The sequence below is a fragment of the Herpailurus yagouaroundi genome, unplaced genomic scaffold (assembly GCF_014898765.1).
Source record: "Herpailurus yagouaroundi ecotype Mexico unplaced genomic scaffold, PumYag 557, whole genome shotgun sequence".
In the NCBI taxonomy this organism is placed as follows: Eukaryota; Metazoa; Chordata; class Mammalia; order Carnivora; family Felidae; genus Herpailurus; species Herpailurus yagouaroundi.
The window spans coordinates 1,908-14,773 of NW_024412774.1; the positions used below are offsets into that span (position 1 = coordinate 1,908).

A 12,866-nucleotide genomic window follows, 5' to 3' on the forward strand; every position below is an offset into this window, starting at 1 on the left:
GGTCAGGGCCCCACCGGCCCCTTCTGGACACAGTGCCACACTGCCCTGTCTCTGTTCCTGTGCATCCACACGAGGCTCCTGGCGGTCTCCTCTGGGGGCTTCTAGCTTCACTGTGCACGTGGCATCCAGCACAGGCACACAGCTAGGCAGGGCTCTAGAGAAACAGCACTCTGCTTCAGGAAGGACAGATAATTGTCTCATGTTGGCAGAAGAGTCAATTTTCTGGGTCTGAAGTTTGCAAACAAAATCCCTGTCTTTGAGAAGGCAGATTATCAATGGAATAGCTTCCACATGGTTATCTGTGTAAATGATTTGTCCTGAAATCAATCTCTCTGTGTGCCAAACAGCATTCTAGGTGCATCTGTGAGGTGCTTCTGGGTGAGATTCACACCTGAATCTGCCCTCCCTAGTGAGGGTGGGCCTCGTCCAGTGCACTGAGGCCTGAATACAGCAGAAAGGGTAGTAAACCCCTCTCCGCCTGGCTGCTGAGTGGGACCCGGTGTTCTCTGCCCCCGGACCAGAATGTGCACCTGCTGTGCTTGCGCTCTCGGGCCTCCTGGCTCAGGCTCTGACCCCCACCACCAGCTCTGCAGCAGGCAGGCTGCACATTAGGGGGCTCCCAGCCTCTATAATGTTGTGAGCCAATTCCTTATAGTACACACACAGGTATACACACACACACACACACACACACACCAAACACACAAAGGTACACACACTACACACACACAAGTCCACTTTCACACCACACTCACACCACACACACACCCTACACACACACACACACACACACACACACACACACACATCACCAGCTCCCGGGTCTGCAGTGGGCAGGCTGCAGGTCAGGGGGCTCCCAGCCTCCATAACTTTGTGAGCCAATTCCTTGTAATAAATGTTATACGTTATGCTTCCCCGGAAAACCCACACTAAGACAACCGTGTTCATTATAAAAGACAAGAACCAAAATTACAGTTGTACTTTCCCAATTTTCACAATTTTATGTACACACATACATACATACATGCACATGACACAGTTGGGGAAGAAACACAGCAAAATAGTCTGGTGGTTACAACTGAGTAGTGGGACTCTGAAGAAATATTGCTTCTTTATCCTTTATTTTAATTTCTATGTGTGGTATGAGCATAATTTACTTTTTTCAGAAAAAAATAAGCATCTGTTTTTTCTAAACTTGTACTATTCACAGTTAAAGGCATTGATTTACAACCATCACAAACATGGAAACCACCCAGTGTCCATCCACTAGTAAATGAATAAACAAGAGGTAGGACCGTGCATATGAGAGACCACATGGACATGAGCAAATCGCTGATGTGCGTCCCCTCGCATCACAGTGAAGTTCAGATGTCCTGCAGAAAGTGACTGTCCCGTCCCACGACCCCAAAGTCAAGAACAGGGAAAGCTGGTGGACAGGGAGGGAAAGCAGATGTGAACTTGTCTGGCATGGGGTGAGGGGGTTACTTTGAATGGACATGAGGAGACTCTGGGGGTGAAGGAAATGTCCTGGATTGTGGAGGTGGTCTCACAGGTATGTACCTCTGTCAAAACTTACACAAAAGACACAAGAGCAGTAACCATCTGTCTCATGTCAACATCTGGTGAGATTGCATGTCAGCTGTGCATTTCACTCGCTGGTTTGACGGGGTTTGGGGGTTTTCTGCTAACTATTGTTTCTCCTTTAATTTTATTCCTTCCAAAAATGATGATCTGTTATATGTACCAATATTAATATGTTCTTAAACAATACGAGGGTTAGGGCAGTCAAAAACCCATGAATAACTTATGACTTCCCCCAAACCTAACCGCTAATAGCTACTTTTTAGCAGAAGCCTTACTGGTCACATCAACAGTCGATTAGTACGTATTTTGCATGTTGTATGCATCATATGCTGAATTCTTACAATAAAGTAAGTCAGAGAAAGGAAAATGTCATTGAGGAAATCATAAGGAAGAGAAAACATATTTACAGGACTGTATGGTATGATTTTTTTTTTTAATCCATACCAAAAAAACTTAAAAAATCAACGTCTAAGCAGACCTGCACAGTTCAAAACCCCATCGATTCTATCTGGATAGAGCCTCCAAACTCTCTCCAGATTAAGAATTACTATTTTATGGGTGCCTGGGTGGCTCAGTCGGTTAAGCGTCTAACTCAGGATCTCAGCTCAGGTCATGATCCCAGAGTCGTGGGAAAAAGCCCCAAATCAGGCTCTCCACTGAGCATAGAGCCTGCTTGGGATTCTCTCCCTCCCTCTGCCCCTCTTCCCTACGTATGCTCTCTCTCAAAATTAATAATAAACATTAACAAAAATGAATTAACATTTTAAGGGGTATCTCCAGACTTTATATACACTCTTAGCACAATGCTTGTATAAAATCACTCCCAAACATGTTTATTTTATTATTGGGGAAAGAGATGGGACTCTTGGTTGCAAGTGACGGAAATTCAGCTCACAATCATGGATCACTTACATCTAAAGGTGCTGCAGGTACAGCTAGACCCAGGGGCTGAGACACCATTGTCGAGCTTCCTCCTCCCCTCTCTCTGATTGCCTCTGGTTCTGCTTGGGGTTGGTTTCCCTCTCCCGCCGCAATGCACAATAATTACAAATACTCTCTCTCACCCTACTGAGAGTCTAATGGGAGGACTACAGTTGGGTCTCATGTCCAACCCGTGAACTTATAACCCTGAACAGGATGGGGAGCCATGACCACTCAGACCTGGGCCACCTACCTGTGCCTGGGAAGGGTGTGTCCATCACCTCACAGAACCTCGGGGCTGGGTGGGAACAACACCTTGGTGGAAGGATGGTGCTGAGCAGGCAGAACCAGCAGAGGTGTCGCTGTGTTAGAGCCACAGGTGAATGTCCAATCACAGTGCATCCTTTGGGGCCATGATTTGCTGCCATAATAAAGAGACCTGAAATGCAGTGGCTTAATGAAAGTGGATGTCTCTTTACTTCTAACATAACATTGCCAGAGGTGGACAGGCAGACCGTGGGCAGCGTGGCATCTGCGGGGAGGAAGGACATGCTCACAGATTCAGTGGGACAGGAAGTGGCACGCATCAGCTCTGTCACATACCACTGACCAGAACTTAGTCACGGGGCCACTTGCAGCTGCAAGGGAAGCTGGGACGTGCAGTCGCTACCTGAGTGACCACGAGCCCAGCTACAAGGTTACTACATTATGGAAGGGGAAATAGGAGTGCCAAATTAGGAACTGCCCCCAATGCTCTAGTGTAATTAACACTGTAATAAACGTACTTTTAAGCCACTCACCCACTAGAATTCTGGAATTGACAATACCCCATGCTGGCGAGGATGTGAAGCAGCTGGTGGGGGCAAGAAATGGTACAGCTGCTTTGGAAATCGGTTCAGCAGCACCATTCGAGGCAGATAGGCACATGCCCTCTAACCTGCCAGTCTCTCTTCTGTTTACCCAGCAAAACTGAGGGCAGATGTTCACCAAAAGGTGTGTGCAAGAATGCTCAGAGCAGCTTTATTGTAACCTCAAATTAAGAACCATCCAAGCGGACAAAGGAATCCCGGAGTGTTCACATGGTAGAACACCACTCAGCCACAGAAAATGAAGGGTCCACACCAGGAAACAGATGAATCTCTGAGACATGGTTCTGAGTGTCAAGAGTCCCACACAAAAGTATGCAGTCTATATGTTCTGTCTATCAAGTCTGGTTAGAGGCCCCTCCCCGGAGCATTTCCGGTGGGCAGAGGTAGATGGCAGCCAGCGCTGTGTCCTTGACACCCTGGGGCTTGAGTTCCCCCCCCCCCGCCACCAACATGCAGGACGTGCTGGCCTCCTTGTCCAGACAGGTGATTGTCCAAACAGAGGCAGGTGGCTTTAGCAGGGGTGGGGGGCATGTATTTTCATTTGTCCCGGTTAATAGGCCAGGTGAGTGCTTCCCTCCAGGGGAAGCTGCCAGATGCTTGCCAGGTGGCCCAATCACTTACACTCACATTGGCACTCAGCTTCCACTGCTGGGTCCTGCCCAGTGTACATGCCCATCCATTTTGGGGCTGAATCCCGAGGAGATGCTCCTGGCATTTCCCAAATGTATATGGTGACAGAAGATTTCACATTTCTGGTGGAGGAACCACACCAGCCTGGAAGGCCCTGCAGATAGGTGGAGATGAGTCCCCAGACACATGGGCACAGGGTTCTGATCCAGATTAGCTGGAAGTCCCATGTGCGGGCTGATCCCCACTTTAGGGAGCTCCCGGAGAAGCTGTCCTTGCAGCTGGCCCTGCCTGCATCCACCTGGCCTCATCTTACCTGCTGGAGAGGATCTGCAAGGCCATCGATGCCTCAGCAAGGTTCTGTTGGGTGGAGACTGGGCATGAATTCCTTGGATCACTTTTGTTTCCAAGACAAAGTGTGAGAAGCAGGATTTAAGTGATGGGTTATTTTTGGCTTCATTGCTCACATTTTCATGTTCTTCCTTCTCTAATCCAAACAGAATCGAGATTTGAACTTATTTAGGAGATCTGAACATAGACCTTGCTTGAAATTAGAAGCCATATCTAGAACCACCCCACCCACCTAACAGCACACTCATGGAAGACAAGGGACCTGGAGGGTGTCACATCCAGATGGAAGAAAGGTGGGAAACTGTCCACCGACCCTGAGGATTGTGGAGGCCACCTGCAGGCAGGAGGGGATCTGGCCAGGCAGCTATGTCCTGGGGTGGTCGGGGGTTGGGCTTTGGACAGTCGATCTCTCCCTGGGCTCCCACAGTTCCCCAGGTGGGCTCTGTGGCCCATGGGACTCCTGAGGCTCCCACTGAAGGGGCCGTGCAGCTGTACCTGCTTCTCTTGGGACACCTGCTCAAGTAGTGTCCATGTGACAAGCTGGACTGTGAGGGTACCCAGCAGAGAGACCACATGGGGGATAGAGACAGAGACAGAGACTGAGAGAGAGAAACAGAGACAGGACCTGACCTGTGCACAGCAGGTTGTTCAGACGCCACATTCCAGCCTCTGCAGCCCAAGTCTTGGCCACAAGCACTGATGGGCCCTGGGCTGGATCACTGAGGAGTATGGTGGCTGCCCCTGCTGACCAGGGATGTTGCGTTGCATCTCAGAGGGCTGCTGGGCCACTGCAAAGAGAATCATCTCGGGCTGTAGGGGGTCCAGGGCCCTGTTGGAGCAAAGGGAGCAGATCCATTGCCTGGCCCTCCACCCTCAGGACACCCTCTCAACATCTAGAAGCTTTCTGGGGAGGGCAAGGCTGGCGAGAGAGCCACAGGGATGTGTGCTGCCAAGGGCAGCTGAGGTTGAACCACGGAACTAGACTTTGCTGGGGTCACCTACCACTGCATCCAAAACACAGAAATGCCCACATGGAAGCTACAGCATGTATTGTTTTGCACAATTCTGTGCTTGGTAAGTGGGTCCCTGCTGATTTCCCTGGGCCCCGGCAGGCCTGAGTGGGGTGCCTGGGGCTCCACACACGTAAGACTCAACTTCTGCCTGTTCTTCAGATTCCACGTGTAAGTGAGACCACGCAGCCTTTTCCTTGTGTGTCTGGCTTATTTCACTCAGCCTAACGTCCTCCAGATCTTCCTGTTCTTTTTTACAGCTGAGCAATATTCCTTCATATATGCATCACTCACTGGATGGACACTTAACCTGTTTCCATGACGGGCCATTGTGAACAATGCTGCCATGAATGTGGGGGTGAGGAGATCTCTTCCAGACAGTGATTTCCTTTCCTTCGGGTAAATCCCCAGGAGGGGATTTATGGACCATCAGGTGGTTCTATTTTTAACTTTTTGAGGACTCTTCATGCTGTTCTCCACAGTGACTACACCAGTTTGCATTCCCACCAGGAGGGTTCCTTCTTTTCCACATCCTCGTCAATACTTGTTATTTGAAAATAATGATGATTTCAACAGTGCCCTCATTGCCAGTAAAGAGCCAGGATGCTTCCAGGGAGCTGGGCAGTCTTTTGGCCTGGGAGGAAATAGCCAGAATGTCCTGAAATTCATTGAGTGTGGTGAGGCTCTCCTGGCCACCCACTTCCCCCACCACCACCCCCGAGCTGAACTGCTGGCTTATAGGAATACTTGGCAGGAAGTTAGGGACAGGGGATGGAAGGCAGACAGAAAGAGATGAGAGGCTCAGAAACAGGGAAGATGCTGGAGAGCAGGTGCTGTGTGGGGTAGGAAGGCCAGGCTGGAAACGGGTCCCTGCCACCTGTGTTGCTCTGAGCAGGCGGGTTCAAGAGGTACTGTCACCGTCCGTCGGGTGGAAGCGATGACTTCCCAGCCACCGTGAACCTTTATGGGCAGAGGGGCCGTTAGACATGTTGGTGTGTCTCAGGAGGGCTAACCCTAACCTGATCGAGGCCCTGAAACTGCAGATTCTGTGACTGTTTGTAATGATTCATGCCAACAGCCTTTTAGTGTCCATAGGTGTTTCCTCTGTCCACACTCACAGTAGCAATCCCGTGAGCATCAGGTCTGACGGTCCCAAGCACATAAAGGGACACGGCTTCTTCCAAGTTTCACCGGCTCTTCCATTTCTCTGCTTGTTTCACAGACACCAGGAGAAGGGAGGACAGGAGCAGAGCAGGGACACCGCTGAGGGCAGAGCAGCACCTGCTTGGAGGTCCCACAGCCGCCCACAGCCGCGTGGAAGAACCATCTTGTCACTCATGCAGACCTTCCCTCCAGGGAGGGCATTACAGGACAACAAATCAGAAGTTCCATTCTTGGGCTTTCTTCTGAGGTAAACCTCCAGCAATGGAGGATCTGAATCCAGAAAGATCCTGAGGGAAACTCTCCTCTTCATGTTCCAAGTTGGATTAGAGCTTCCCTGGCTCCAGTCTTGTCGTGCAGCCTCTCAGGGTGTCAGTGGCTCAGCTGCACCTGCTGTAGGCCTAGACACCCATTCTTCCTTCCTGGGAGGTGGTGCCCCGGGGTCCTTCCCTGCCAGTGCACCGGGTCTCCCCAGGAGGGCTCGGCCTCATCTCTTCCTTGCAACTTGCAGTGTCCTGTGACAGGGGCAAGGGGGTGCAAGATCTCCAATCCAGGGTCACCAACAGACCAGGTGGGGGCACTTGATGCCGACAGAATCCAAAGGCAGAGATGTGAGTGGAAATGACACAAGAAAGTAATTCATTTCAGTGATGACACCAGGAAGACAAGAGACCAACATCTCAGAGACTATATCCCAGGAGCTGAAAATACATCCTGGCTTATGTTAGGAAGATGTTAGACAGAGGCCCCCGGCTGCATGCAGGGGAACTGAAGATGGATGGGTGCACGCAGGGGGGCAGGTGTGTGCATGAAGGGGAAAAGTGAGTACGTGCAGGGGGGCCAGTGGATGTGTTCAAGGAGGCAGGGGCAGGTGGGTGCATGCAGGGAGTGGGAGGGAGCATGTGGGGCAACAGATGGGTGGGTTCAGGGGGGCAGAGGTGCATGCAGGGACATGTGGGTGTGGAGAGAGGGGCAGTGGGGTAGGGCTGTGCATGAGAAAGGTAGGTGGGTGCATGTGGGGACCATGTGGGTGTGCACAGGGAGGTGAAAGTGGTTGGGTGCATGTAAGAGGGCAGGTGGGTGCATGCGGAGGGAGTGAAGGTGGGTGAGTGGGTGCAGGGGGGACGATGGGTACAGGAAGGGGGCATCGGGGTGAATGGATACATGCAGGGGACACGCGGGTGCATGTAGAAGGGCTGGGGGTCAGGTGGGTGCATGTATTTTGGCAGGTGGGTGCAGGCACAGGGGCTGGTGAATGTGTGAAGGGAGGCAGTGGGGCAGGTGGGTGTATGCTGGGTGGTACTGAGCACACAACTGTGCAGGGGGGCAGGGGGGCAAATATCTGTGTGCAGATGTACAGGAAGAGGGGTAGATGTGCTCAGGGGGGCAGGTGGGTGAGTGGGTACATGCAGGTGGAGTGAAGGCAGATGAGTGCGTGCAGTGGGGCAGGGGGCAGGTGGGTGTGTGTAGAGGGGCAGGTGGGTGCATGCAGGGTGCAGGTGGGTACATGCAGGGGGCCAGGTAGATGCATGCATGGGGGTGGATGCATGCAGGTGGGTGGGGTGCAGGGGGCCACGTGGTGTTCGGAGCTCAGTTCTTCCGGTACAAACCCAACTGAACGGTGCCAGCAGGAATAAAGTGCTTCCTGGAAAGAAAAGCCTCGGTGTCATGACTCCCTGTGAGAATCCTGCTACAATAAGGGTGTCGCCCTTTTAGAACAGAAGAACGACTAAATCTCAAGAAACTCTTACCAAAAGAGAAGACACACACTTAAATCCTCATAACAACCATACCCTCACTTACTATGCTTGCCTGATAACAACACTAAACTGGCCTTCCCACCACCCAAAATGTTTTGGTCTTTAGCTGAAGATAGCATTTAAGGTGAAGACTGGGCCACATCAGGGAGTTACTCCGTTTTCCTGGGCATCTGCCATATACAGGACATATGCAAGTTAACTTCTGTTTGTTTTTCTCCTGTTAGTCTATTCAGCAATAAAAGTAAATGAACCATCACCCCATACAAAGACATGGATGAACCTTACCTGTATCCTTCTAAGTGAAAGACTCCTGTCTGAAAAGGCTACATACTATGTGATCCCATTCATAGGGGATTCTAGCAAAGGCAAAACTAGAGATGATAAAAGGATCAAGTGGTAGGGGTTTGAAGTATTCCATGGTATTTGAGTGATTTATACCTGCCACTATGCATTTGTCAAAACCCAAGCATTTTTACATCCAAAAGAGTAAATCATAATCCTCTAAAATAAAGTTATTTAGGATGTGGGAGTGTCACAGGATGGTATAGGGGCCAAGGGTAGGTCACCCCAAATGTGCCACTTTGGCATATTGATTACATTTTTTTTTAATTTTCAAATTTATTCATATTTGAGAGAGAATGAGCAGAGGAGAGGCAGAGAGAAAGGAAGACACAGAATCTGAAGCAGGCTCCAGGCTCTGAACTGTCAGCACAGAGCCTGACGTAAGCCTTGAACTCGGGAATGGCGAGAAGTCAGACACTTAACCGATAACCTTGCTGGATAGAGTACTCTTGGTTGCAGGGTAGTGGGGGGGCGGGGGGCGGGGGACGGGGGTTCTTCAGCATCTTGAATACATCATGCCACTCCCTTCTGGCCTGCAAAGTTTCTGCTGAAAAATCAGCTGATAGCCTTATTGATTTCCCTTGCAGATAACTGTTTTCTTTTCTCTTGCTGCCTTTAGATTCTCTCTTTATCATTTTTTGCCATTTTAATACTATGTGTTTTGGTGTGGACCTCCTTGGGTTGATTTTGTTGGAGGCCCTCTGTATGTCTTGGATCTGGATTTCTGTTTCCTTCCCCAGATTCAGGAAGTTTTCATCTATTATTTCTTCAAATATATTTTCTGCCCTCTTTTATCTCTTCTTCTGGGATCCCTATAATGTGAATGTTATGATGCTTGATCGTGTCACTGAGTTCCCTTAATCCATTTTCATTCTTCATTATTCTTTTTTCTCTCTCCTGTTCAGCTTGATTACTTTCCACTACTCTGCCCTCCAGGTTGCTGATCCATTCTTCTGCTTCCTCTAGTCTACTATTATTCCCTCTAGTATACTTTTAATTTCAGTTATTGAGCTCTTCATCTCTGATTGGTTCTTTTTTTCTATCTCTTTGTTGAGGGTCTCATTGAGGTCCTCTACTCTCTTCTCCAGTCCAGTATCTTTATGGCCATTCCTTTTTTTTTGTTAATGTTTATTTTTGAGAGAGAGAGAGAGAGAGAGACAGCGTGAGCAGGGGAGGGACAGTGAGAGAGAGGGAGACACAGAATCCGAAGTAGGCTCCTGGCTCTGAGCTATCACCACAGAGCCTGATGCAGGGCTCAAACCCACAAACTGCAAGATCATGACCTGAGCCAAAGTCGGACGCTCAACCAACTGAGCCACCCAGGCGTCCATCTTTATGAGCATTGCTTTAATTTCTCTATTGGGCATATTACTTATCTCCATTTCACCTAGCTCTCCTGCTGGGATTTTGTCCTGTTCTTTTATTTGAGACATATTCCTCTGTCCCCTCATTTTTACTAACTCTCTGTGTCTGTTTCTATGTGTTAGGAAAGTTAGGCATGTGCCCTGCTCTTAAAAGTATTGGCCTTATGAAGAAGAGGTCCTGTGGGGCCCTGCAGTGCAATTATCCCTGTTCACCAGAACCTGGTGCTTCAGGGGTATCTATGTGTTGCATGTGTCCTACTGTTGTGGCTGAGCCACTTTTTCCTTCGGTCTGGTCATCTGCAAGGGCTCCCTTTGCCTGTTGTGGGCAGGGTTTGGTCTCTGTGTTGTTAGTGAGCCAGTCTGGAGCCACCTTAGGCTAGGCTTGAGTCAGACCAGGCACTTGCTAGAGCTGCAGTAGCACAAAACTGCAGGGCATGCTGTCCTGTTCCCTGAGAAGGGGACATTGCCTACTGTCAGGTCGGATGTCTGCCCCCAGCCCACTGCTGGGGCTGCAATCTGACTAGTCTGTGTGGTTATCTTCCCCTCTCCCCAGTTCAGAAGTCACTTTGGAGTGGTGCTGGCTCCTGTCGGGGCCATTTGCACACTGCCAGGCTTGTGGCACTGCTTTGAATGGACTCCTGATGAGGGCAGGTCCACAGTAGAACATGGGGGTGGGGTGCACAGTGTTAGCAAGGTCTATGCCTGTCTGCTGGAGACAATTTTGAAAATTCCTGCCATCAGGCTGGAGGGGACAGGTCTGCATGGAGGTGGGGTGCACAGTGCCAGCAAAGTCCACACAGTGCTGTTGTGGGAGGGGACCTGCAGCTATCCGGGAAAACTGCCTAGGCTGAGATAGAGGGGGTGGATCCACAGAAGAGCATAGGGGATAGGGCACACTGTTGACAAGCTAGGTGGAGAGGGTTCATGCTATGCTGGTTCCCTCAGGTGTCCGTGTATCTAGGCTGGGGGGCAGGGGAAGGAAATGGTGCTTGACAGTTCTTTTGTTGTTGAAGTCTCCCAAAGATCTCGGCCCCTCCAGCATATCTCTGTGATTGGTAAGCAAACCTCCCTCCCTAATAAACTAGGCATTTTTCAAACTGCTGTTTCTATGCTGTATCTCAGTGGAACTGTTTGTTGTGCTAAGGGCAAGTACTCAGTTTCCTCTCACCCTCCACCTTTCCTAGAGCCAAAACCACTGTTTTTTAAAGTCTCAGATGTTAAGCCCAACTGATTCTAAGAACTCACGAAATTAGGACCCTCTGGTTTCCAAAGCCAAATGTTATGGGAATTCAACTCTCCTGTGTGGGTTCCCCAAGCCTAGGGTGCCTATTGTGAAGGTCAGTTTCTCTCCCTTCTCTGTGCCTGCCCACAGTGTCCCTTCCTCCCGCAGATAGTCTCACAGGTCAGTTTGGCTCCCAACCACATCTCCCCCCTCTTACCCTCTTCAGTGTGGCCTCTTCTCTACACTTAGCTGTGGAGAGCCTGTTCTGCCAGTATTTGGATCATTTTCTGGGTTATTTACACTGATGTGGGTGTTACCTGTTGCATCCATGGGATGAGGTGAGCTTAGAATCCTCCTACTCCACCATCTTCCCCAGAAGTTGAGCTATTGTCATTTTTATAAAGGACTTTTAAAAGTGTACCTACAGGAGCATCTGGGTGGCTCAGTCGGTTAAGCATCCGACTCTTGATTTCAGCTTCGGTCATGATTTCACAGTTCGTGACATCGAGCCCTGCTTCAGGCTCTGGTCTGACAGCGTGGTACCTGCTTGGGATTCTCTCTCTCCATCCTTCTCTGCCCCTCCCCCTGCTCTCACTCTCTCTCGAAATAAACTTTAAACAAAAATAAAAACAAAAGTGTACATATAAGTACATATAAGTGGTCTGCTACTTTAATTTTTTTAATATTTATTTGAGAGAGAGAGAGAGCATGAGCAGGGGAGGGGCAGGGAGAGAGGGAGACACAGAATCCAAAGCAGGCTCCAGGCTCTGAGCTGTCAGCACAGAGCCCAATGCGGGGCATGAATCCACAGACCACGAGATCATGAGCCAAAGTCGGATGCTTTACCAACTGAGCCACCCAAGCGTCCCTGTGGTCTGTGGTCTGTTACTTTAACCTAACATAAAAGTGGGCATCTAATTAGGCCACATTATTTTCAACATTTCTATGAAATAGAATGTTGGGGCACCTGGGTGGCGCAGTCGGTTAAGCGTCCGACTTTAGCCAGGTCACGATCTCGCGGTCCGTGAGTTCGAGCCCCGCGTCAGGCTCTGGGCTGATGGCTCAGAGCCTGGAGCCTGTTTCCGATTCTGTGTCTCCCTCTCTCTCTGCCCCTCCCCCGTTCATGCTCGGTCTCTCTCTGTCCCAAAAATAAATAAACGTTGAAAAAAAATTAAAAAAAAAAAAAGAAATAGAATGTTACAACCATCGGACATTTGGGTTATTTCTGGGTTTTCTCTGTGAAATGAAGTACTTTAAAGCAACATCTGTGCAGCCAGTCTGCTTTTGTTTGTACTTTATCAGTGATATAACCTTTGGCAATTACATCAATGTCATCATCTATAGGAGGGAGATAATGGTGTGACCTACCTCTGAAGGTAGTGGTGTGAATTAATTACACATTATGTGCTAGAAAATGTGTCTAGCCCATAGAAAGCATTTAACTAATATAAACTATTCTAAGTGTGGATTTTAATAACATAATAATGAACACCAGCAGGCATTAAGTTCTGATTTATTACCCCAATCTCATGATTGCCATATTAATTCCCAGCACAGTACTCAAGAGACTTTTTAATGGTTTGTATCTCCCAGACTGGAGGCTTCACAAAGAGGACACTTAGGGTAAGAACTCATCCTTACTCAGCAAGAACTAT

General features: G+C 49.3%; 1 protein-coding gene across 1 annotated transcript in view; it reads right to left on the bottom strand.

The window, feature by feature from the left end:
- Positions 1 to 4,002: 4,002 nt before the first annotated feature.
- The window catches only part of LOC121023397 (tigger transposable element-derived protein 1-like), a 31,639-nt gene continuing 22,775 nt past the window's right edge, over positions 4,003 to 12,866 (bottom strand). The window contains exons 6-8 of the mRNA XM_040465256.1: positions 4,983 to 5,181; positions 4,318 to 4,488; positions 4,003 to 4,158 (exon numbers count right to left, since the gene is read on the bottom strand). The gene's annotated coding sequence lies outside the window, so the exon portion shown is untranslated. The remainder of the gene's footprint in view (positions 4,159 to 4,317; positions 4,489 to 4,982; positions 5,182 to 12,866) is intronic.